The sequence below is a fragment of the Sceloporus occidentalis genome, unplaced genomic scaffold, assembly GCF_023333645.1.
Source record: "Sceloporus occidentalis isolate IW3139 unplaced genomic scaffold, rSceOcc1.0.p SCAF_5, whole genome shotgun sequence".
Classification (NCBI taxonomy): Eukaryota; Metazoa; Chordata; class Lepidosauria; order Squamata; family Phrynosomatidae; genus Sceloporus; species Sceloporus occidentalis.
In genome coordinates, this window is record NW_028316985.1 from 102,367,973 (window position 1) to 102,394,340 (window position 26,368).

The following is a 26,368-nucleotide window of genomic DNA, read 5'->3' on the forward strand; positions in this document are numbered from 1 at the left end:
ACACACACAAAGTCATTAAAAAAAACCATATTGTCTCTAGTCCTTTGAAACAGTTAAAAATGGTATCATGGCATTCTGAAAACAGACCAGAATGAGAGTGTGGGTATAGCATCCACCTGTGTAGTGCTTCTTATGACCAGTGGAAAAGAAAGACTTGAAAAAAATAAAATATTTCCATAGCTCTTTAGAAGGGAAAAAAAAACCCTCTCATAACCATTGAATGGCATTGTAAGCTGAAATCTGGATTCTTATTTTTTTAAAATAAATAATAAATAAAGGATCTTTGTCTAGTTACCCTGGAACTCCTGAGTTCAAAAGAACCATGTGCTAAATATAAACCTTCAAAGCAAGCAGTCTAAGCAGAGAAGGGGCTCGTGACTTTGTGCACTGGAAAAAGCCGTAGAGTGGTACTCTGAGAAGAGATTGTTAAAAGTGCTTTTTGTGATGAGGTAACACCTGGATTGCTAAACTCCAATTTGCTTTAGAACCTAAAGATGGAACATGGGTGCTGCCATGATGCTGGTGCCGCTGCTGAGCACCCAAACATGGTGCACAGGAAGTGATGTCATGACGGCACCACTTCCTGGTTGCGGCGCCGCAACAAGGGAGCTGCTGTAGGCAGCTCCTTTTTGTTGCAGCGCCACAAGCTTCATTCCTGCGGCAACCAAACAGCTGCGGGAATGAAGCCATGGGAGAAAGGGGTGGTCTGTACTGCGCCAATATTTACCAAAGAAATGCCATCCAATGGAATTTATACTAACTACAGCTGCAGCTGCAGAGTATACATTTGAACCTGGATTAAATGAATTAATAGGCATTTAATTGGGACTAAATCATCTATGTCCCTGAACTCAATTATGCCAACCGATAACCATCTAAGATAACAGATAACAATCACCAGGTATTGTGATTTATATTCATTTTTTAAAAAGTGACTGTAATTTGGGATTCCTTCTAATTTTCTATGAAAGCATGAAGATGTTCCATTTTAATCAATAGGCAATGGTTTCTCTTTCTGGCCTGAGAGGCCATTAGTGTCAAAGGACATGGGCTGGCCATATCTGAGATGGATCAGGGAGTACCATAGCACCTGGCTCTTTCTCTTCTCAAAGGGCTGGCTTTGGATGATAGTAATAGGGATTCCTCACTGCCAAGCTGAGCTCTTCTTGATTTCTAAGGCCTGGTATAGACCGCCAGTTTCTGGTGGCCTCAGGCCAAAATTAGGGCTCAGGATTGCAGAGCAACTGCATGGTCCCAAGCCCCCCCCCCCATGGGGGCCGCCATGATGATGCAAGTGCGGTGCAGCGTCCGCACATCGCGGCGCCATCATGACGGCCTCCTGTCCACATGGGGGCCACCATGATGGTACAAGCATGGTGCAGTGTCCACACATTGCGGTACCACGCTTGAGTCATCAACACGTGACAGTGCGCCAATGGTGCACTCAAGGCATCTGCCACATGCAGCTAAAAGAACCTTCTTTTACTGGATTCTTTTTGCTGTGGAGGGAGGCCGCGCGGTTTGGCTGCTGCAGCATCCCTCAGCAGCAAAAATGGGTGCTCCAGCCTGCTATGGCTCAGTGCTATGGAATCCTGGGTTTATAGTTTGTTATGGCACCTGAGCTCTCTGATAGAGAAGACTAAATATTTCACAAAACCCAGGGAGTTTCCATGGCTGCAGTGGGATTCAAACACTGGTCTCTAAAGCTGTAGTCCAATGGTCAAACCATGACACCACACTGGCTCTGTGTTAATAAAATTATTAACTGTTCACAATTCCTTTAACTATTTATTAATTATTGACTACTGACTGCAAACCATTACAATAGTTTTCCTTTCCACTGACTCTTTCCACTTTTCTCTCCACAACTACTACTGAACATGTAACAGTCCAGTTGTTAGTGATAACAGCAACTGGTATGGCATTAACAACACACAGTAATTATTTGTGGATGAGATAGGTTAAGTTCCCACTCCATACTGACTCTGATCCCATTTATTATCAACCCTGCCTCAGGTGATTTGATTTGCAGTTTTCTCAAAAGCATGGCTTTCTAAACAGCAATTAATTTTGACCTAGCTTTGGCCCTACATCAATATTGCAGCTATTTTATTTCTTTGTTTTCTGTGTTATTTTTCATTTTTATATTTATTTATAACAGTAGATTGCATGCTTAAGAGGTGTTATAGAATCTTCTTATTCTTATTCATATTCTTGCAATGGGACACACACACCGCACACATATCTTGATTGCTTCCCACATAATTTTCCCTTACAAAGTTACCTCATATTCTGTTATATTCTGTTAGTGTTTTTCCACATATTCACATGGCTGAGACAATGTATGATTTGAGATAAGTGCTGCTAATGTTCTTGAAATTTCTGCCAAACTGAAAGTACTGTTTTGGAAGAGAGAGGCCTGCTAGGTGAGTGAGCAGATCCTAATGGATCGCCTTCGACCCTTATATATTTCTCTATATGCACAGATGTTCTGTGGGCTGCAACAAGCCAGTATCTGGCAATCACAGTGCCTGCTTCATAGAGTACTAGCTCCCAAGGGATTCTAGCTACTGCTAACTGGATATGGTACTTAACAAGTACAGCAGACCCTCCACATTTGCTGGGATTAGGGGCAAAGGACCTCTGTGAAAGTGGAATATTTTTTTAAAAAACCCCACTATGGTTTTAACCTGAGAACACCTCTCTAGGAATCTCTAGGTCCTCCAGTGCACCTCAATGGTCAACATCTACCAGAGGTTGACCATAGAATCATTCTGGAGGACCTACACATGCTTAGAGAATTGTTTTCTCTAGTAATCTCTAAGTCCTCCAGCACAACTCTATGGTCAGTTTCCAGCAGAGTTGTACTGGAGGATCTAGAGATTCTTCAAGAATATTTTATTTTGTTTTATTTTTATCCCGCTTTCTCCCCAAAAGGGACCCAACGTATTAATCAAATCTACAAATAATCAAGTCCACGAAAGTCAAAGCCACAAATATGGAGGGTTGATTGCAGTTTCCAAGCACTTGGCAAGCTCCTACCTGTTGTTGTGCATACATGTTGTCAGCCAGTTTTACAGGATATATGATAAGAATAAATGCAGTGTCACAGGGACTTATGGAGGCTTGGGATCTGGGAAATGGTGGCAATTGAAAGTGAGGTCATTTAGGCGAGTTAGCCACCAGTACTGGCAAACTGACATGTGGAATCAGGGCCAGGCCAAGACATCAAGATGGCTCACTTCTTCTCCCGTCATCATCACACAGTGAGCTTAGAAAAGTTACTTTTGGAAGTACAACTGCCAGAATGTGGCAACTAGCAAGCTGGCTGGGACTTTCTGGAGGATGTCATTTCAATGGGGAACTTTTACAAGCTCTGAAAAAAAAATACTTTGCCTCTGCCACTTTTTACTGATGTTCAAAGTCTTCCCTGTGAGAGAGCTACCTTAGTCTGCTTCCTACGAAAAGAAACACGGCAGAGGCTAAGTTGTTGATGTGTCCACCTTCATGTCATTTCCAAATTGTGGTGACCCTAAGGTGACCCTATCATGACGCTTTCTTGCCAAGATTTGTTCAGAGGAGGTTTGTCTTTACCTTCCGCTGAGGCTGAGAGAGTGTGACTTGCCCAATCACCCAGGGGGTGTCCATGACTAAGTGGAGATTCCAGAGTTGTAGTCCAATGATCCATCTACTACACCACACTTGCTCTCATCCTGGCTAAGTATCCTGCAGCAAATCAGAAGGAAGGTGTTGGGGATGGGCCTTGCAAGGGGATAGGGAATTTTGTGATATCCTTAAGGTGGAGATGATGGGTTTCACCTCTTGTGCTGCATTTGTTAAATTTGTATAGAAACAACACATATTGAAAGAATGCCCCTTGACAAAATTGCAGGATTCAGCAACAGGATTTAGGGTGTTATGATGAATCAGCATAGTATGAGACTTTTCTTTTTGGTTTCTGCATATTTGAGGCAGGATCCTGCTGCATAAAAAGCACTGTTGATAAGCAATAAGCACTGCTGTATCTCCTCCCCCCCCCCCCTCACTCTGACCCTCCATCATTATCTGGAAAGCTTGGGCATATGCCACAATTTAAAGAAGGCAACTTGAAGAACCAGTGTGGTGCATTGGTTAGATCATTGGACTCTGTAGATCAAGGATTGAATCCCAGTTCAGCCATGGAAACTCACTGGGTGACTTTTGGGGAAGTCACATTCTCTCAGCCTCAGAGGATGGCTATGGCAAATCCTCTCTGTAAAAGCTTGCCATGAAAACCCAGGGAAAGGTTCATCTTAAGGTTACATAAGTCATACATGATTTGAAGGCACAGAACAACATCTAAATATGCATTTTGTCAATTGCTGAAGTTCCAAGTTGGCCCCACAGTGACGTAAGGTAGAACCTGGTGACATAAGGGCGCCAGAGTGCCAAACAACTCTATCAGAAGCAGCGTAAGCAGCCCTTATGATGCCGGGAAAAGGAGCTCCATTTCAGAGCTCCTTTTTGATCTGGATCGTTGCCACAGCCATGCTGTCCCTTTCTTCTCATCTGTCTCGTGCCTTGTCCCAGCCAAATCCCCTCCATACCTCACCCAAGGCAAAGTGCTTTTGGCCAACTGAGGAACCAAGTTTTCCTAAGATACTATAGTTTGAAATGAACGTATGCACTGAAATATGGCAGAGTCACAAGGCTACTTGCTGTCAGCATGTACTTCCAAAGGTCTGTGGGAGGTTATTTAGCTCAAGACAGGGGAGATTTTCAGATGGGGAAGGAAGTGAAGCTCCCTCCATCCTGTTCGTGACAGCAATTTCACAAAAGGCATTCACACATTTGCACTGATCCTGTCATTAAACTGTCAGTGAAGTGGAATTGCATTAACACGTTCTTCTGTTAATACAAAATGAAGAGCAATTCCACTTCATTGATGGGACAATGACAGGATAAGCGTGATGTCATGCAAAAGTGTTTCATGCGATTGCAGTCAATCTCAGTTTAATGACAGGACACTGACAGGATAAGCGTGATGTCGTATGAAAAACTTTTCATAATCATGCTAAAAGGACTGGACAAGGATGTCCTGTCCATCGTCTGATAATCTCCAAGTAGAAGAACATTGTTGCTGCTGATAGATCAAACCAAGGTCCATTCTGTTTCATTTTCTGCTTGCAGCAGTAGCCATCCAGCAGTGGACTACCTCCATGATTTGTCTTCCACTCTGAAAATGGGTTCAGCATCATAGATATCTCCTTTAAAATTCAGACTAAACCCTGAAGCAGATTTACCACCAATTGCTACAAAAGTCAACAGGTGCTGTGTGACACCTCACAGGAGGTGTCACCTGGTGTCACCCGGTGTGTTGCTGGGAAGGGGCTGTCTTCTGGGTCTGGCAGCTCTGTTGGCCAGCTGGAAAAGTGATTCTCCTTCCTTTCCCACTCTCCTGCAGCTCTGCCAGACCCAGAAAAGGCTATGGGGTGGAAGGAGCACCCTACCACCAGTGGCCATTGGTAGGACTGGGCTGTCCAGGTCTGATGAATCTGCTGGCCAAGTGGTAAAGATAGTCACCTCCCATTTCTGCCCAACCAGCAGCTCTGCCAGACTCAGGAAAGACTGTTGAAGAGAGGAGGGGAGTATTAAAAAATGATCCAAATACACCAGGTACATCACTGACAAGTCATCCAGCAGGTTGCTGAGCTGGCATCAAGGACGATGGGAGGGCTGGTATTTGCTTTTCTCCTTGAGGCCTTAGCAGTGGCTGCTGCTGGGTGGCACAAAGAGCGGGGAAGGCTCTGATGGAGAACTCCACTCAGGGCTGACTGGTTAAGATACAGGATAAAGAATATTTGCATTTACAGATTGGAAAAGATATCATGGATAATTAATGCTAATAAATTAGAAAATTAAAAAATCTGCACGAATGGTGGATTAACATGCTCAAGTAGGAAGCCTCGGAGCTCTGTTCCAAAAGAGATCCTGATTCTCTAATACCTGCACTATTAATTACTGCCTAAATGGATTCTTAGTCTAATCTTTAAAGGGGATTTTTTTTCTCATCCAAGAGGATTAATTTTGATCCCAAATTCTCAGTGAAAGGGAAGATCACTTGGCTAAAGCATTTAGGAAATCCAGGATTATTTCTAGTCTTGCCACACAAATACTGAAGGGTTTTTTCTTTTTTTTTCTTTCTTTTTTCTTTTGCCTCCTGCACTGGACCTTCTTGTGATGGATTAAGGGAGGGCTGCATAAAATATTCATTAACGTCAGTGTTCTTTTCAGAAGTAGTACGTTCAACATAGCCAGAAAGACACTTGCTTTCCTGCTGTTTCATCTCAGTGCTATTTTCTCTCCTCCCCCTCCATGTCCTCTCTCTCATTAGCTGACACTGATAGTTAATTCTGTTAACTGGGGCAGCTCTTATGATCTTGTCCATAACTGTCTCTCTGACACCATCATGTTTGATGTCACATTGCTACATCATTTTTAAAATTATGCAGGTCACACATAGCTAGCAGGACAGTAGCGTAGCAAATATAAGTGAGACCAGAGGAGAAGAAAAGGAGGACAACAGCTGGGAAATGCCCACAACAAATGCTTAAAAACCACAAACGAGGAATCAGTTTTCAATGCAAAATGAGACAAATATGTCATCTCAACTCTAACTTGTAGGAATCATGTGACACTGTCCTGTGTCTTTTCACTGTATGTTAATTCTTCAAACACTGGTCTTTGAGATGAATAAATCAGGAACTTTATGTTAATGGGCCCACTGATGATTATACAGTGTTATGTTGTTTTTTACACTCCTCAGTAAACGTGCTGTGCATTTTGATTTGATGTCACCCATTTGTGGTATAATTAATTAAGCTTCATTAGATTATTGCATAACAAGTGCTGGGCATGGGGAAATGTTTGCCAAGGGTTAAACAGAGACATCGAACAACTTTATCATTTAGCTGGATGAGCAAAAGGAGGGAGTGGGAAGTTCCTGTTTCATTTCAAGACATGAACATTTCTACAGATACCACCAACAAAGTTAGGTCCTCCGTTACTAGATGAAGCCCTGACTTCAAATGCTTGTGATCTATGTATTAGACAAGTAAAACCAACATGGATGTACCTGACAAGGAGCCACAGTGGGGCTAATTACTGAATGAAACTGTTGTAAGTGGGGCAAGTCTGTGGCGGACAGAGTCATTTAGTGACTTGCAATGATACTTGGGAGAGGAGGTGGGGGAGATTGGCAAGCGATCCCAGACTTTACTCCTTTGTTACTTGTTGCTTCCATGGTGTGAGATGGAAGCATGAGTCATGCACATCTCCTGCTGCTATCCTCCTACGTTACCTTTGAAGCCTAGAGATTAGGGCTACTTCCCCAGAGAAATCTGTGTACTAGTTAATCCCAAGAGACACAGACACACACACACACAGATATTTATCCAGGGGTTTGTGTGTGTGCGTGTATGGATTGTAGAAACATGGAGAGAAGAAGTGTGAATCACTCATATTTATGTGTCACAGCTCATCTTCATGTGTCCTAAAGCAGGGCTTCTTCTTGTTGTTGTGTGCCTCTGAGTCATGTTTTACTTATGGCGACCCTGAGGCAAATCTTTCATAGGGTTTTCTTGGCACATTTCTTCAGAGGAGGGGGGACTGCCTTTGCTATCTTCAGAGGCTGAGAGAGTGTGACTTGCCCAAGGTCACCCAGTGGGTTTTTATGCTCAAGGGGGAATTGAACCCTGATCTCCACAGCGGTATTCCAATCCTCAAACCACTATACCACACTGGCTCTCCCTAACCATTTCTCCCAGTGTCAGAAATTCAGACGTGTAAGATATGAATGGAGGAAATTTTGACTGAACCAGTGCAGAGTCTTCTTCTGCCGCCCCAAAATTGTGGAATGAATATTTGTGCAGAATAAGTTCCGAATTGTGAACTGCTCTCATAGTGAGAAGAAAGTTACTAAGGCCCATTACAAACAGGCGTAAAGTTCCTAACCTTAGTATGTCCTGAGGACATACAAAATGGCAACGCCCATTCTACACGGGCGCCGCCATCTTGACATCGCGGACACTTAGCGTCTTCACGGCGTGCAGCAGAAGTGATGCCGCAAGTGTGCGACTAGCAACTTGTGATGCCACTTCCAGGGCGCAAAAATAAACGCCATTTTGATGCTTCTTTTTTGCAGCGCTGGGGAGCCTTGTGGTTTGGCCGCTGGGGCTCCTTGGCGCCATTAATGGTGGTGGCGGCAGACCGCCACTTTCAGGCGGTCTGTAATGCGCCTTAGATTACTTGTTACTTCCTTTGCGAACTAATTTAGGGGAGAATTAATTCCCTGCTGGTAGCTTCCTGATTAGACTACTTGCAATGCACTTTACGTGGAGTTGCCCTTGAAGACAACTTGAAAACTACAGCTAGAACAAGCTGCCTGGAACAACTGCATTGCTTGACAGAATGTGCCCAGTCTCAACTCAAGATGTAGATGATGACTTTTAAAGTCCTAAGTAGCTGGAGATCTGAATAATTGAAGGTATGCCTTTCTCTTTATATGAAGACTGATACCTGCAGGAGGAGGGTCTCTTATGTGTTGCACCAGTTGGAGCCAAACAATGTAGGAAGACATGGGAGAAGGCCTTCTCTTATGTGATTCCCCAGATACGGAATGCCCTCATCTTTGAGGCCCAGTTGAGGTGGAAACTGGCTTTATTCCATCACCAAATTAAAACATGGCTTTTTATTAAAGCCTCTGGAGACTAACTGATTTCATCCAAATTTGTACATGCCCATGGCTATAAACCATCTTAACTTGTTGATTTGTTTTTACTGTTTAAATTATTATTTGTCGTTTTAGCCTCTAAATTATTTAAAATTGTTCCAGCTGATTTTATTTGTACACCATTGTGAGATCTCTTCATATAGGGCAAGATTTTTTTAAAAAATTAAATAAATAATATTTTTAAAATGTAGCTACAGCTAAAGTTCTTCACATTGGGAACATTATTCCTGCTACAAAAAGATGAAAAGAGAATTATTCCTTACATCTATTGTGCATGAATTTTTTAAAAGCATCTCTAGTGTGCCTATTTAATCAAAAAATATTTTTTTTAAAAGCCAGAGAATTTTCTTAGTCTGGAATATTTTTGTGCTTTTTTTTCCCTCCAAAGGAAGACTTTGTCAAAATGTATTCCACCAGCAACTAATGTACATGGATGAAAGACACTGCGTGTTCCCTTCAGTGAAGCACTGAGAAATGCTATTAACCAACTGCTGTGGATGTAGCTTCAGCCAAGTGATAATATAAATGTACTTCTTTTTTAATTTGCTTAAAGTCTGAATATTTGTGCATGCATTAATGCAATAAAAATAATCATTCACTCACACTCTAATGCATGAGCATGCCATAGAAGTTGTTGTTCCCCAAGAGAAGAATTACGGAGTAACTAGCTAAGTGCTCACCCAAAATCTGAATATGTAGAGAGATCTTGTAGCCCCTTTGAGACTAAGAGCCCGTACAGACAGGCCAAAATAACGCTGCTTTGGGTCACTTTAGAGGTAAGTTGGAGGTTGTCTATTGTTCACCTCATTGTGTTTCGATTCAATTTTGATCTTTTTCTTCCTGTTAATTATGCTCATCTTTGTTCCCTTGCTAACAAAGGAGCTTTTGGGGCTCATTCCCACTTACATTTAAACCGGTTTCCAATTCGCCTTCACTCCATGTTGGTAAATCAATTCTGAAAGGTCTGTTCTTCCCACTATGAAACTGGATATTTTCATTATCCGCTTGTAATCACTTCTTTTTTGGCATGATTGTCATCCCCACTAGTTTGTGCTACTTCAAAATGCATGTCAATCATCTGTGCATAATCAGTGATGTAAGTGGCAGCCAGATGGACACAATAGGGTGCCCTCATCACATGTGAGGGGCAACGCTTCCAGACGCCCCTCACCCTTCGCATGTGACAAGGGCGTCAAAATGGCGGTACCCTGTACAGATGGTGCCGCAGTTTTGATGCGACGGATGCTTAGCGTCTGCACTGTGGTGCCATAATGATATTGCGAGTGCGCCATTGGTGCACTGCTGCGTCATTATGGCACTGCAAAAAGAACTCACTTTTTGCAGGTTCTTTTTGCTGCGTGAGGAAGCCGTGCGGTTTGTCTGCTGCAGCTTCCTCGCACAGCAAAACAAGGTGCGGGCAGACCGCCCTTTTTGGGTGGTCTGTACCGGGCCTATATAAATTGATGGAAGATTTGATTCAGTGGCTTTGCAACTACTTGCCTCACTGATTGCAAGTAGTTGCAAAATCAATGAATTTAATTTTCTATCAATTTTATTTTTTTAAAAAAATCATGCGCCCACAGGTCACACCACAAGCACAAAGACAGCACTGAGGGGACGGAATGGTGGATCTACCAAAATCTGAGGAGGGATGGTAAACACCCCTCTGCTGTTCATACCTCCCCTCCAGTAAAATGGACTCAATTCTTTTCAAAAGAACCACTAGGAAACTAGTGTCTGGAAAAAATGTGATTTTTTTGGTGTGTGTGTGCTTGCCTCATTTTATTGTGACAGAAATAGATCAAAGTAGGATCATATCCAATTTCAAATGGGAACAACAGTCATATAACCTAATCAGTGATTCGCTTTAAATCATAGTGGGAATGTGCCTGTAGATTCACAAAGGATCGAGGCAACTTGGATTTCAAGAGGAACATCTTTTTTTGTCTTGTTAATGGAACTTTAACAAAAATTATTTCCTGGAGTACCCACATGGCCAGAAGCAGGAGGGGCTTGTCTGCGTAAATGTCCCTCCAATACAATCTGAGCTGAGATCAGCCATATCTTGACAAAATGCAGGCTTGGGACTAATGTTGTCTTATTTTTCCCCCCTCTTGTATGATTTTTAACAACTTTGTATTATGAAGAAGCCAGTGGAGCTTTGAAAGCTTATAACGTGTATTTTGTGCATTCTGGTTGTCCTCAATAAGGCTATCACTGTTTTCTGGATTTTGTTAGTGTTGATGCAATGAGTGTTTGTGCAGAAAGGCCTGAGATCATAGTGGACGTTGGCAGCTGGTGTGACGAGGACACTGATCAAGGACACATATTGCAAAGGAAAGCAGTTCCCAAGACAAGAGTGTGGAGATGGGAGGAGAGCTCTTTCAGCCCAAGGGAAGCTTAGTGAGAGCAACAATATCCTCACAGCTTTTGCTGTCACCAGAAAGGAAGTCTTAAGAGAAACATGAAAATATTTTACAATGAAAGAGGGGATGCCCTAAAAAGGCAAGAAATCACCAAAGGCTAGGGAAGGGGCTGTGACCCTCTGGGTAAGCCCAGAGGGGCATAGGCAGTTCCAAGGTTCTAAGACCCTATCTCTGCCCTAAGGAAAAGGAGAACCCAGAAGGTTCTCTTCCTTTTGCAAGGACTCTCCAAATACAGGCTTCCACTCCATTCTAGGGGGAAATGTCTGAGATGCCTGCCCTTCCAGCACTCTTACAACTAATTATTTGGCATAAAATCACCCTGCCACCTTAAAAGTAATTAGCTGCTATTGAATTTGTAATATTTCATTGTTGATGTTGTGTACCTTCAAGTCATATCTCTCTCTCTCTCTCTCTCTCTCTCTCTCTCACACACACACACACATATATATATATAGAGAGAGAGAGAGAATCCTAGCTCATACACTGAAACAGAATGTTGAGAGATTAAGGACACTTGGAAAAAAAATAGTCATAGTGATATCTAAATGGCAATCTTTACTGTCACATGATGTAATGCTGGCTGCCAACTTGGATAGTGTTGTGGGTGTAGACAAGTTGAAGTCTTCATTACCTCCTAGAATGGCTAGTTATCTTCTCCAGTATCAGAACTAATATGCGTCTGTCAGTCTGGGAAATATGAAATGGAACAGGCAGTTGCACTCTTTCTACTGGCTGGCTTTGCATAGGAAGAAGGAGAGCAAATTAGAAGGAAAACAATCATTTCATTATTGTTCAGCTTTGCAAATGAACACTCTTCTAATCACAATAACTACCTAGAGTGTAGATTACTCCTAAGTAAGTATGGTCACAATAGATTGCAGACAACTTTAATTCTACTTGGGAGGCTCAGCTTCAATAATCATAATTTCTTTTTGCACACAATCATTTGGTAGGCATCTAATTGATAATTCTTGAGGAGACTCAATTACAAAGGAGCCATGGTGGTCCAATTTTGCTTGATCATGTTGGGGAAAGGGGTTCAGCACCCCTTAGACTATTCTTGGGGGGCACAATCCCCCTGTCCTTCTTGCATTAGGAGACATTTCTCTGCTAGAGGCAATATCTTGTTATGGGGCCCGTACAGACAGGCCAAAATACAGCTGCTTCGGGTCACTTTGGAGATATGCTGTTTAAATGTTACATGTGTCCTAAGAGGCCAGAAGCCACATCAAAGCCATGCTCCAGTCCTAAGGACTGGACCACAGCTTTGACACAGCTTCTGGCCTCTTAGGACGCATGCATCATTTAAACAACATACCTCCAAAGTGACCCGAAGCAGCTGTATTTTGGCCTGTCTGTATGGGCCCATGGATGAAGTTTAAATCATGTGGTGCAGGGAGCTTAATACTGAACCTGGGAAACAAATGTTTTGGAAAGTGAGGTTAAAAAAAAATCAGGAAACTTTATTCCCAAACTTGTATTATGCAAGTAGACAATGGAAGCCAGAGTTGGGGGCTTCTTATCAGTCTCAGATTCAAAACACTCCTTCCATTACCTTAATTTTGTTTATATTCATGGAGGGAAAAAAATGTAAAACAACCTCCCCACTCTATTCCCGTAAGCTGCTGCCATCCATTTAATCATAGTTTATCCTCTTTACATTTTAAATGCATTCTGGTGTTACAAATGTATCTGAAAATGGAAACTATTCCAATACACCAAGTGCTTGCATTTAAATCTAAAGAGACAGAGTTAGTGTAATCCCTTTACAGCTAAACGTTCATCTAAATTATTTCTCTCAAGTCTTTGGTCCTGTTTTATACTTACAGCCATGATTTCCCCCTCTTAGCGTTCTATGTTCAGTGTAATAAGTGCTGAAAAGAATCAATCTTTGCCATGTGTTTTTAATGGCTATTTTAAAAACTCATGATGAATTTTGTTCTTTTATTATAAACAGGTGACTAAAGTAAAAATGCACCTTAATACTAAATCAGTTAAACATAGGCCCCGTACAGACAGGCCAGAATAAAGCTGCTTTTGGTCACTTTGGAGATATGCTGTTTAAATGATACATGCATCCTAAGAGTCCGGGAGCTGCACCAAAGCCACATTCCAGTCCTTAGGATGGAGCATGGCTTTGGCATGGCTTCCAGTCTCTTAGGATGCATGTATCATTTAAACAGCATATATCCAAAGTGATCCAAAGCAGCTTTATTTTGGCCTGTCTGTATGGGCCCATAGTTACATTTTAAGTATTTGAAAAGGTGAACTACCCTCACTGTAATGCAGTTGTGGCTTTTAAGAGTGGGAAAAGTCACTGCTGAAATGTTGTCTTCAATGGCTAAAAAGACATAGTTTTCCTTACTATTTAGTCATGTCCATAGTCTTTGCCCCCTCCCAACAAGAAACTGCTTGAGAAGGAAAATCGAGGGGAGGATGCCTACCTCTTTCAAAAATGCCTTCCTTCTCTGTGACCTAGGGAAGAGAAACTAACCCCCTGTACACACTGAGTTGGGGGCAGAATCGGGGTGTAGCATCTGCACCGCATGGCATGTGGCATCACAGCGCTCCTCCAGCACTGAATCCACATGACACAGCAGTCCCTTCCTCTGAAATATAGACTACAGCACCTGGTATTCATTGGTGGTCCTCCATCCAAGCACTAACTGGACCATTTGGGGTATATCTTTCCCTTCCTTCTTTTCTGCTTGTCCTTATGAAGGGACTGGTGTTAAGCTTAATTTTTGCAAAACAATTCTTGTTTTCTTAAGTTGACCCCTTTCCATTTCTTCTAGGTGCCAAATCCACTTTAACACAATGTGCCAAAAATGGCGACCGCCTGGGTCTCCCTTGGCTCATCTTTCTGCCTTTTTGCAGAAATATTTCCTTTCCATGAATTTTTCTTTCCATGTGTTACAAGGAAAACACTTCAGCATCTTAGAAAAGTTTCCTTCCAGTTGTAAATCCAAAGGGACAGAAGCAGTGACTTACCAATTACTTCTTGAAATTTGAGATTTTAAACAAGGACATTTAAGTCCCTCTAGCTCATTTTGGCTTCATGTTCTTAGTATTTGAATGGAAATTCAGATCCTGATGACTGGGTAAGAAGATAACTTTAAAGCAGCTCTAATTCTAAATTCTAAATTTGTTTTTCTATGTGAAAATACATCCAGCTATGTGAGAAATGAATTTAGAAATGTGAATTTAAATATGACTGTTTAGCAGTTTTTATTTGGTTAACATTTTTAAATATATATATATTATTACATCTATAAAAAATACTAGATTAAACATCTTAAATTGATTAATTAGATTAAAAGGTAGCTTTAAAAATATAAAGATAGATTCGCATTTTCCCTTAAGAGAGGTTTGAGGAGAAGAAGTCACTTTTATAATGTTTTGAGTAGATGATGAATCTGAACAAATCCTACAGAATTGTCTGTACTTCACAGAGATCTTGACTTAGATGGCTTGTAAGTTTTTACTCATCCATGCCACTATCTTTCAGTAATGAAGAGGTGATTGTTGGTCAGATAGCAGTTTGTTCTTCCAAGAATCTAGCCTTTAAAGGCAGATAGACCAGCCTATCTACATGGAGGTAACATGATAAAGTACAAAGGTATAGTTGCATTTGTCAAAAACTCAACACAGTCTTGTAGGCATGTGATGACTAAGTATTCTGAATGCTGGGGGAAAAAAATGCTTGATAGGACAGAATAACCTGTTAGCATCCTATCTTGCAGAGTGCAAAGGGAACCTGGTGCTTACCACAACCCTTCCTGTGAGTAACATTCATAGAAAAAACATTACTAAGGATCCTGTATGGTCTGATATGGGTGATGGGGGAAACACAATGAGTTACCACATTGGGTGACTCCAACCCTAGTGATGCCATTGCCTTGAAAAATACATAGATGCAATACTTTTAACCACTTTGTCAATAAAACAGAAAAATGTAAAACTAGATTGCATATTATACTATAAATATGGAAAGTAAAAGTTATTGTGAAGCAGAGGCACCACTAGATGGTGTGGTGCATGCAGACTGCACTGGGCGATAACCTAGGTGGTGGTATCACCTGGTTGGGTAGTACACCCAGAGGGACTGGCATGGCTACTGGGCAAGCAAGAAGGGACATCGCTTTCATTTACCACTTGCCCAGCAGCCACACTAGAAGCTATGCAAGCTCTCTGGAGGCCACAATGATGCCCCTCTCAGCAGCAGGTAGCCACACTGGACTCTGAAGGCCTTTCGGGGAGGATGCCTTCAGAGTTGCTGCTCTCCCAGCAGCCGTGCTGAACTCTGAAGGCCCTTCAGTAGAGGAGCGGTGCCTTCAGGGTCTGGTGCAGCTGCTCTGTTATCCTTTGTTTTTGAGATTAAAAACAATGGAGTCTGACACACTAAACTGGATGGATAATCTCATTATTTGTCCATTTGTCACACACTATGGGGCTCTACAGACCAGCACTTTGTGCCAGCATGTAGGCAGAGCCACAGTGCAGCGCCCCCACGCCGGATGCCATGTCTGTTCCCCATCACATCATGATGCTGCGCGTGCTTCTAGACAGTGTGTGACAACATGGTGCAGCGCTGATGCTGCAAAAGGGTGTCACAAAGCTGCACCACTGTAGCTATGATGCCCTTTAGAGGGCTCAAAAAAGAGCCAGGTTTTCTGGCTCCTTTTTGTGCTCCCTAGAGGCCAGATCGGTGCCATAGCATGCGGTTGCTGTAGCAACATTCTGGCCAGTAAAGGGGCGGCTAGTAATTACTGGCTAAGAATCTAATGGGAGTAAGTTTTCCCCCTGCATTTTTTCAAAACATAGTGATAGAAATCTTAGAGAGGCTGCCAGGAATCCATGCAATACCTGATGATGTGCGGCTGATAATTGGAGAAAGTGGTACCCTACAGCAAGTAGAGGATAGCCATGACTACAAATATTACTACATATCTGGAAAGATGCAAAGAAAAGAATAGCAAATTGAATAGAGATAAACTCAGGCTGTGAGTCACAAAAATATCCATTTAATGACCTCAGGGAATCTTAAAATATATCCAGAAATAGCAAAAGCTATTTAAAACATGCCAAAACTCACAAAATACCGAAGAAGTTCAGAGATTCCTGGGAATGGCCAACATTGTTCAGAGAAATTTCCAAACCCTGAGGCTTTTGCCACAGGAAGAAATGCTATGGGAATGGGCAGGCCAAAAGGAAGAGACTTTCTAAAAGGCAAGGGATATGACTGGAATAGTCCCCATCCTAAAATATTACAGTCCTGCAGATCTATTCATGATTCAGCATGGTATGGGAAAAAGAGCCCTAGTGACTGGCATATTACAAGGAGTATACTCTGTTGTCTTTGTGAACAGAGCCTTGTGAAACAGAAGAGGGTTTGTATGGGCAACTCCAAAAGGTGTATTGTAACTTGAGGAAGTGTAGTGGCCTGTCACTGTTCTCCATGCTACCAAAATGGAATCTCTTTTCACTTCCTTAATCAAAACCTCATGTGTCTTGTATTTTTGCAAATGTATTTTAAAAAATAACATGAGTAATCTAAACATCTAAAAGAGATAGACCTAGAATAAAAGATAACATATAGGTAGGAAAGTACAGGGAGGAATCCAAACATCTAGAAAGCTACACAGATGATCCAGACAAAGACATAACATGCAGCTGGAACTGTGTAAGGAGAAATCTAAAGGTAGCAGACTTTGAAGTGGTGTCAGGTACATGGCTAATACCCATGAAAACAGTCATCTGATCAATGCTCTAAGAAAGATATGATCTAGGAGTGACATGATCTTGAAAAAACATATAAAAACACCTGAGATAAAGGGCCGAAACAGACCGTCAAAAAAAGCCAGCTTCCCAGTGGTTTGGGGGTGTAGCGTATACATGATGCACACCCTCAAGCTGGCAAGAAGCCACTGTGAAGCCACCTGGCTGTTTTCATGACAGCAGCTTTATGGAACTCTGGAGCGCTGCAAAGCTGTGGCGGCAGTGGAAAAGCCAGGTTTCTGCTACTTCTTTTTGCACCGACAAATAGCTAGATTGGGGCTGCAGCATGTGGTTGCAGCATTTGGCTTTGCGGCAATCCCTGTCCAGTGTTTTGGGTGGACTCCCCAAAGTCAAAACTTCAGCACAGACCTTCAAGCAAGCTGTGCCTTTGTGGCCACAGGTAGGAGTCCAATCCACTGCTATCTTTTTAGGGCTCCCAGCAGCTAAACAGAGGTGTTTGCTTGGTATGATTTATGCATATTCCTTTGTATAGTTTATTGGGTGTATAATAAATCATGAGGCTTTTGCAACCACAATGGGTATTTTGTATTGTTTCTGAATCACAAAAAAGAATCTCTTAAAACAGAGCTATTCTTAAATTTAAAAAGAACTACTTGGAATACTTTTTGGAACTGATGTGTTTCATCAGTGCCATACAGACATACAGTAGACATCCAGACTGTTTCTCAGATGATTTTCCAAGATATTTTTTCCAAGTAACAAGTAAATATTATTCATTCTACTTTAAAAAAGCAGAAACAATGGCATTACCAGTTGTTATTTTACATTCTAAAGTGCTAAGATTTATGAAGTTGTAACACAAAAAGTAACATGCCACAGATAACATTGTAACTTGTTACTTCTGCATTCTACAGGTAGAGGAAAAATCAGATGGACTGAACTATCGCTTACACCCAGCATTTTTAGCTCACTATAGGCATAAAATACCCCTTACATCACTATTCATAAATTCCAAAGACTGAATGACAGCTGTCATGATTAAAGGAGTTGTCTTTGTGTCTGTCTTTGTGGAGATAGGTCATTTGAAAGAAAATGAATTTTTAGAAAGAAAATAAGTTGTGGGAGAAATTAATTTGGCAGTGCAACCATAATGGAGAATGAATATGTGAACAGAAAATATTTTCTGTACGTGTCGAATAGAGGAGGTATAAATCAAGGCTTGGTTGCTGCCTCTTCTAACTCCAGGTCAAAACTCTTGTTCTTTTTTCAAGATTGTGGTGAATAGAGACTTTCTTGGAAAGTGTCAGGGAAGGACAGGCAGAAGGAGCTTTATAAAAAATAAAGTCTGATCAGAATGGTTTGGTAGGTTAAGGCAAGATTTCTAGCACCTCCAGTTTTTGGAGGTATCAGTTGCCTCTGACTTGTCTTCAAGCGACTTAGTGGGTGGGTGAGATTTGTCAGGAACCAAAAAGCCAAAAATGCCTCAAGATATTTAACTGTGGAGATTTATTTTTCCCACTCCCTGCTGGGCATTAATCATTTTTTTCAGTTACTTACTAGACCTCTTACCTCCAAGGCTGTCAAAGGACAGAAAAAATAATTACAGCAATTCACGTTTCCCTTGATTATAGAGCTCAGAAGTCATGTTGTTGTTGTAATAGGTGGAAAAAGAAAGAGAACAGTCTATTGTTGTGTCTGACAACCTCCATGTGCTATTTTGTGATGATTGTCTGCATAAGTAGAATGTATAAAATAAACAAAACACTTCTGATGTCTGGGACTGAGCTCAAGAGGCCATTAATTACACCATCTCTTTTCACCAACAATTTGAGATTGAACCAATGGATTAAAAGTACTTATAAATCTTACCATTATACATTTCCATCTATGCATCCCCAATATGGAGTTCTGTTTATATTGTTATGCCCAAGATTGTAAGGGCAACCTGTTTATCTTGAGAGTGTGTAATAAAAACCTCTCCCTCCGTGGACCTATTCACAGCAGGGCTGACAAAGACATTGCGGCACCAAATTTGGGTTTAAACACTATGCATGTAACATTTATTGAATCACAAAAGTGACACAAACATTGATTATCAAGAGCTCTTTCACTCACACATTCATACAATACTCACACACACTTTCCTTCCGCCGAACATTGATCAGGTGTTCTCGAAGGTTGGGGATGACACCGTTGCCGTGGTAGATGCCAACAAAATGGAGATGAAAGTCCAGGGTCTTTATACTTTTTCTTCTCTCTAGCTTTTGGCTGCTGAAGTCTTGCAATATTGCAGCCCATTACTCAACTTCTTCTTTTGGGAGGAGAGACAGGTTGTTCCTCTTCATGGCAACTCAGGAGATAAGGTTCTTTCCGGTCATGGTTCATCACACCTGGATGGCACCCCGCTTCAGCTTCCAAGTTTTCAGACTTTCCTTGCCTCGGTTGCCAAATACCTTCATCACATCAATGCTTTGCACGGAACCATCTTGTTTGGTCCTTTAGCTATGTTTAAAGCACAATTCCTTAGTTCTTTGGTTCTTCAGCTCTGGGTTTAAGTCAGAACTCACTCATTCGTCTTACAATATATCATATATACTCGACTATAAGTTGACCTCATGTATAAGTCAGGGATAGCTTTTGGTACCAAAATTATGGATTTTGCCATGACCCGTGGATACGTTGAGGGTAAAACTTGGAGACTCCTTCATTATGTGTGATTGTGCATATAGCAAGAGAGACTGTAATTGAGACTTTTTGGCCCAAGACAGATGGGCCAAAAGTAGTGTGCTGCTGCCAATAGTAGGGTTCTGGGGCACACACCAACCGCATGCTCCGGAGCCCTAGCACAGCATGGCGGCAGCCTAATGGCAGCCTCCTGTCCATACAGGGGCCGCCATCTCATACAGACATTGCTGCGCGTCGCTTACATCACTGGCGCACCAATGGTGCACTCATGACATGTGCCAGGCACCATAAAAAGAACCAGCTTTTCGCAAGCTCTTTGTATTCCAGAGGGACACCGTGTGATTTAGCTGCTGCGGTGTCCCTCCAGAGTTAAAACAGAAATCTGGGATTATGGGGTCAAATTTTGGGCATAAATTTTTAGATTTATAGATGATTATATATGGTTCACTTACAAAGATGTGAGGGTATATAAATAGTTGAATACTATTTGACAAGATTTTAAAAATTATTCTTCCATAGTTCAAAAAAACCCAACAACATTGTTGTACTTGCATAAGTAAAACCAGCTCTTGTTGGGCTAGCAGAATAACCATTTTTATGTAATTCAATAAACACAACCGCATTTCTTATCCCTTTTCAAACAATTTATGCAGTTATTTATTTCTACCACACTGCATATGAAAGAAATTAAACCCCCGTGTCTCCTGTCATAACATTTAACTTCTCTTATTCTATATATGTTACATGTTTTCCACACACTATCTTATACAGACTGAGCCTGCCACTCTGGGTGAGATGCCCTTTTGCTACTGAAAATCACAGGCCACATTAGAATTGTTTTCTCTGTTATTAATTGCCACAGAAAAAATGGATCCTTCAATAGGAATGATCATTTGTGAATCTGTATTCCATTAGCTTCATACTTGTTCAGAAAAATGCATTTGTTCCTTTAAAATGATCTGATATAATTTTGATAGCCATGATCCTCTTCCAACACTGTGCTCAAATTCTACTTCTTCACAGCCATTTCCCCCTTCCCAGCTAATTTTTAAAAATATGAATTAAATTAAAGGTATTTACAGCTATATATTTAAAGCAATGTATTTGCCGAGATTTGTTTCCACAATGGTAACTATTTGATAATATTTTTAAAAATCTTTATATTTTAATTACATTTTATCTAAACATTCATCTTCTCAAAAAGAAAAATTCACTAAGGCCCAGTACAGACTGATGCTTTGTGCCCTGGGCCCAATTTTAGGGCTTGCGATAATGGAGTGTCCACATGCTCCCGAGCCATACCATGTGCCAGTCCACATGAGGGCTGCCATGATGATGTATGCAGGGCCCAGCATCCAAACAGTGCCACGCTGCACGGACATCATTAGCATGCATGAGGGTGCCAATGGCACCCACAAGCACCCAAAAAAGAACCCGCTAGGAGCAGGTTCTTTTTAGGGCTCCCAGAGGCCGTGGCGTTTGGTTGCTGTGGCCTCCGTCAGGGGCAGTGTCTTGCCGCCCCTTTCTCACTGTCTGTCAAGCCCCTAAATTACTATCCTTATTAACTTAATGGACTGCCCTGGGCCTGACTTAGAGGCAGAGGCAGAAGATTCAGACTCTGAAGACATGGAGGAGGCTGAGACAGGGGAAGATCTGGGGCTGCCTGGTTTAGCAGTCTCAGAAGAGGCTCAGGAAGCTGCTGAGGGAGAAAAAGACTCTGTGGACTCTAGGCTGCAGGTGCTAGGACCTGTACAGCGAAGACAGTAAAGAAGTCTTTGGGGTGTTCTTCCAGGCTAGAAGTCAAGAGGAGAGCTAATAGGTTTCAGTTGAGAGAAGTAGAGGCTTTTTGAAAGACCTCCAGCTGCAGAGATTTCTTTGCAGCTAACAACCAGTCTTGTAGCCTTGTTGTTCCTGTGTTCCTCGCTGTTTTATTCAAGACTCTGGTTATCTGACCTCTGGACTTACCTTGTGAGTATGCTCTTGCCTCTACCCTTTGTTGTGACTGACTGACTGGTATTGTGTGATCTTTGGGTTGGACTCTGGACTATTCCTTTGTATACTCCCCTGCTGTGTTGCCCTTAGTAGAGGCAAGCAGGACAATTAAAGCCTTATTTGATCAAACATGCTTTTAAAGAATCTTTAGTCAGAGATGGGAATATTTTTCGAAGGGCATTTCACACAAGTGGTAGGGTGATTCGGGCAGAAACTTAATTTTGGTGAAAAATTACCTAACACATTTTAGTTAAAGTTTAATACACCACCAAATCTAATTTATTTTTGTTTTGAACCTCCTCCAGATAGGGGAGATGTTTCTGGAGTCTGTGGCATTTGTAGCAGTAATTTTCATTTTTAAAAAAAAAAAATGCAACCAGATGATGTTTATCTTTTTCCAGACTATTCAGTGACTATTCCTGACACCAGGAGCATCATTTTATTCCACCCTGAAAGTGGGTTTGTTAAAATTCTAGGATATATCAAAAGAAAAGTCTGTGTGATGTAGTGGTTTGGGTGTTGGACTAGGGCTCTGGAGATGATGGCTTGAATCTCCATTCTGCCACAGAAACACACTGGAGAGCTTGAGCAAGTCACAGTCTCTCAGCCTCGGAGAAAGGCCTCTCTGAACAAATCATGCCAAGAAAATTCTTTAAAATGTCTGGGAGAATCCTGGGCCAGGTATGGGATGAGTACTGCCCAGGGACAGGGCTATGCGATAGAATCCATCCCTGTGTGTTTAGATCCCTCACCTAGCAAGGGAATAAAAGCTGGTGCGCTAATCTGCAATTATATTTCTCATTCTCGTTTTCTGTATTCTTTTACTGCCTCAAAATTCATGGAGAATGTTTCACAATGAAGTTCTAGGTAGGAAGGGAATTTCCAAAGGCTAGATTCCTGTACTTGTTAGGATGAAAATTCTATGCTAAAAAAGGTAAGAAAAGTGCAATGACTTTGGACTTTGTAAATATCTGCCTGACAGAAAATAGAGAGGAGCTATCTAAGTCTATAATTATCCTGAGTAACTGTAGATCTTAGACAGTTCAACAGCAGCTGCCTGAAAAATGAACACAATTCCAGAAGAGGAGAATGTGAGGAAGAAGTATTTAATTATTTGTAGAGCTGCTGAATAATTCAACATGGTCGACCTGAATAGGAGTTTAAAAGGCTTCTGGTTATCCATAAGTTCATTCCTGTGAAACCTTCAGATGAAACTTTTGAAAGTAAAGACGAAAAACTGTAGTAGAGCTCTATTTTTATTAAGCTAATACTTCCATACATTTCCTACTGACTATAAATCTATCTGCATAATCTCACAATAGATGACGGTATGCTACCAGAGAAGGGGATCCTTTCCAAACCTCTATTTGATATGTTTCACATATTTGCTGTTTTGGATAGCCTCTCTTGAAGTCTATTCTTCTTTACTTTATAGTGAATGATAAGTAATACAGTTTAAATATTTGTTAGTAATATTTTCACTATACATGTTATATTGTCTAGAAGGAACTCTCTGCACCTGGGTTATAATAACTATTGCCAGTCAGAAACAGCCCTTCCTCTTCTTTGCTACTATGCAACTCTAGTCACTGTCAAAGGAGATAGATTATTTGGCCCAGTTGGAATATACACAATATGTTTTTCAATTCAGCTTTAGCATGTGGATTTCCTTGGTCACCCTGATGGATGCTAGAAGAAGGATAGGTGATTTGCTGTCACAAAAAGACTTTAGTGTTGGAAAGATAAACATTTGCCACCCATTGATCAATGGGTCAGATCTTACTGCTGTAGCTAGGGATGAACATATATTTTATAAGTTTTCAAAGGAGTACCCATGTTAGTATCTTGCAGCATAAAAAGAAGGAAAGGGGGATAGGGTAAAAAAGAAAGGATGGAGAAGCACCTTTAAGATTAACTGGTTTTTATTTTAGCATAAGCTTTTGGGGATGTAAACCTACTTCTTCACCTCACAGGGTAATATCCAGGCCTCGAGATATAAAGCACAGTTGTGGGAGCTGGGGAAGGATGGCATGTTATAGGACCCAGAAAGGTGAAAATCATGACCCTTGCCATAATTCTTCAAGGGACTGCATGAAGTGATACAGGTCTTTCAGATCTTCACAGTGGTCAGTTAGCATTGATGTGTAAAAGTAATCTACTTACCAAAAGTGAGTTTCCTTGTGTTTGAAACCTCTGAAAAAATTCCTTTTGTTACTTGTGCAGTAGTGAGGACTCTTGTATGTAGTGTGCCATGAAGCCATTGTCTTTGTTCATACCTCTGCTAATGGATGGAAATTTAACAATATAGTTCAATTCTGCTCCTTTGAGACTAACTGAAATAAAGAAGTTGGCAGGATGAGCTTTTGTAGATTGCAGTCCACTTCCACAGATGCATATAGTTAGTCTCAAACTTTCAGTTAGTCTCAGAGGTGCTACAAGATCTCTCTATGTACTGATTCTACAGACCAACATAGCTATATCTTTGAGCTCAATTCAGCTTTTTGTCTTTCTAGTCTTCCTTTGTAATTTCCTTGTACAGGGGACTCTGACTTTTAGATACTGTACTTTTCTGGATCTGTACTGTATGTTCAGGAAGGCTGAAATGTTCTGCAACTGGTTTGGGGGTATTGCTACTTCAAATACCTAGTTTGTGTCCATTTCTCCTCTTGTGTAGAGACTCTCCTGTTTGTACAGTGTAGAGTAGAGGGGCATTATGATGCATGAAGGCACATATGTTGAAGGAAGAACAAGTGAATGTACCTCTGATGTTGTAGGTGGTATTATTGGCCCTTGTAAAATTGGTCTCAAAGTAGATGTGGGGATGGAGTTGGCATTTGAATCTTGACCCTGTGTTACCATCCATGTTATGCATCCTGTTGTATTTATTTAAGATTTGGAGGCTATCTGTAAGCCAATAAAGGCCTGCCTTTCAGAACTTGTGAGAGGGCTGTGTGAGTCTCCAGAATTGGTATAAATTTACTGATTATGTGTTTGAGTCCTCTCAGCTGGGAACTGTAGGTGACCACTGGGGCTCTTCTATCATTTTGTATTATTTGTCTGTCCTGTAGTAGTTTGTTCCCGGGAACTAATCTTGCCTTGTTGATTTGTTTCTTCACCTCCTTAGGTGGCAATTGTAGTTTGAAAAATGCCTGTTCTAAATTCAAGAGTTTTGAGTCCCTGCCTTGTGAGTCTGAGCAGACATGCTTGTATTGGCTGTAAAAAATAGATTTGTTAGTGCATTCTGGAAGGAAAATGGAGGTAGCCACAGATGCTGGTGAAACATCAGGAAGAAACTCTTCCAGAACATGGCCACATAGCCCAAAAAACTCAGAAAAAACTGTGGATGCCGGCCATGAAAGCCTTCGACTTCACATTGGAGGCATGTAAGTATCTGTAATGATCAGTTGGTTTTCGAGAGAGAGTGGTGCTTAGAGGTCAAGAAAGTTATTTTTTTCTGTGGATTGTTCCAGGGTAGAAGTTGTTGAAATCCTGATGAAACATTTCAACTTTTCTTCTAGGATGGACCAGGAGGTGTTTTGTGGCAATATGAAGAAAGAGTTTGACTCATTAGGACCCAAAGCCTTCTCAATCTTCAGAGCACTCAACATGGAGGAAATGCGCACCAGCCCTGGAGATAACATAGAAATAATTCCCATTATATTGGATGCAACAGAAGGAAAATATTGAGAGGGAAAACAACCTGGAGCAAAAAGGAAGGGAGGAAAACCATGACTCTTTTCTGATGTACTGGCATGAGCCTGGCACAGTTTTGGATTAGACCATTTGTTCACCTTTGACTCTCTTGACATTTTATTTATTTCATTTTTTGCCACCTTTCTCCCAAAAAGGGACCCAAGGTTTAAAAACTTTACAAAATTGTTTTAGAAAATGAAAAGAATCCAGTTAAAACATTAGAAAAGTAACATTAAAAACATACAGAAATTTTTCAAAAATAACTAAAATGCACATCCTATATAAAGGCCACCCTGTATAAAAATCTTTTTACTTGTCAGTGAAAGAAAAGGGAACAGCCTAGCCCTCCAATGGAAGGGAGATCCAAAGGCTGGGAGCAGCCACTGAGAAAGCTGTCTCACGTATCCTCACCAGGCGAGACTGTGATCGTCACCAGGCGAGACTGTGACTCTTAAATAGTCTGGGAATGTTGGAAAGTATTGTGCTCATAACAGGCTTTCTCCATATCTTTTTCTATTCTGCCAGTGCCAGGTGCATAAGGAGGTTTGGGTACCTGTACCATCTTTGTTCTTGTTCACTTACACTTGAGGAAGCTTGCTGTTTTGGCAGTCCTACATTTTAAAAGAAATAATGTTTTTGTAAGAGAGAATGCTTTTGTCATTGTTAAACTTCAGCATGCTATTATCCATAAATATTTCATTATATTACATTGTGTGTTATCATATTTCAGGAATTTCTTAAATTTCTGACTCCCCTTTCTTGTTAAGGTTCTCTTGGGCTCTTTGAGATAACACCATGCAAATGCAAATTCAAGTAACTGTGCAAGACAAAGAAATACTATATGCTTCAACTTCCTTCTGTCATGGAAGAAGCTATTGAATGATGTATTTGTTTTTCAGTTTCTTTAGCAAGGACTGAATCAAACTGGCTTTCTGCCTGTCATCAGCTTTCCTATATAATGAGTGGTACTCTCACAGCCTTTTGACATTTGAAGCCTATGAATGCTTTTATTAATATTAATGTTAATTCAAAGCTTTTCCATCTTGCGTTCTCTAGGGACATG

The 26,368-nt window shown here is 41.2% G+C and overlaps 1 long non-coding RNA gene across 2 annotated transcripts in view; it reads left to right on the top strand.

Moving 5' to 3' along the window:
- The window catches only part of LOC149312596 (uncharacterized), a 69,017-nt gene extending 43,005 nt beyond the window's left edge, over positions 1-26,012 (top strand). For both annotated transcript variants that reach the window (XR_016281417.1, XR_016281418.1), the window contains exons 2-3: positions 24,737-24,995; positions 25,131-26,012. This is a non-coding gene — a long non-coding RNA (uncharacterized LOC149312596). The remainder of the gene's footprint in view (positions 1-24,736; positions 24,996-25,130) is intronic.
- The last annotated feature ends 356 nt before the right edge of the window (positions 26,013-26,368 follow it).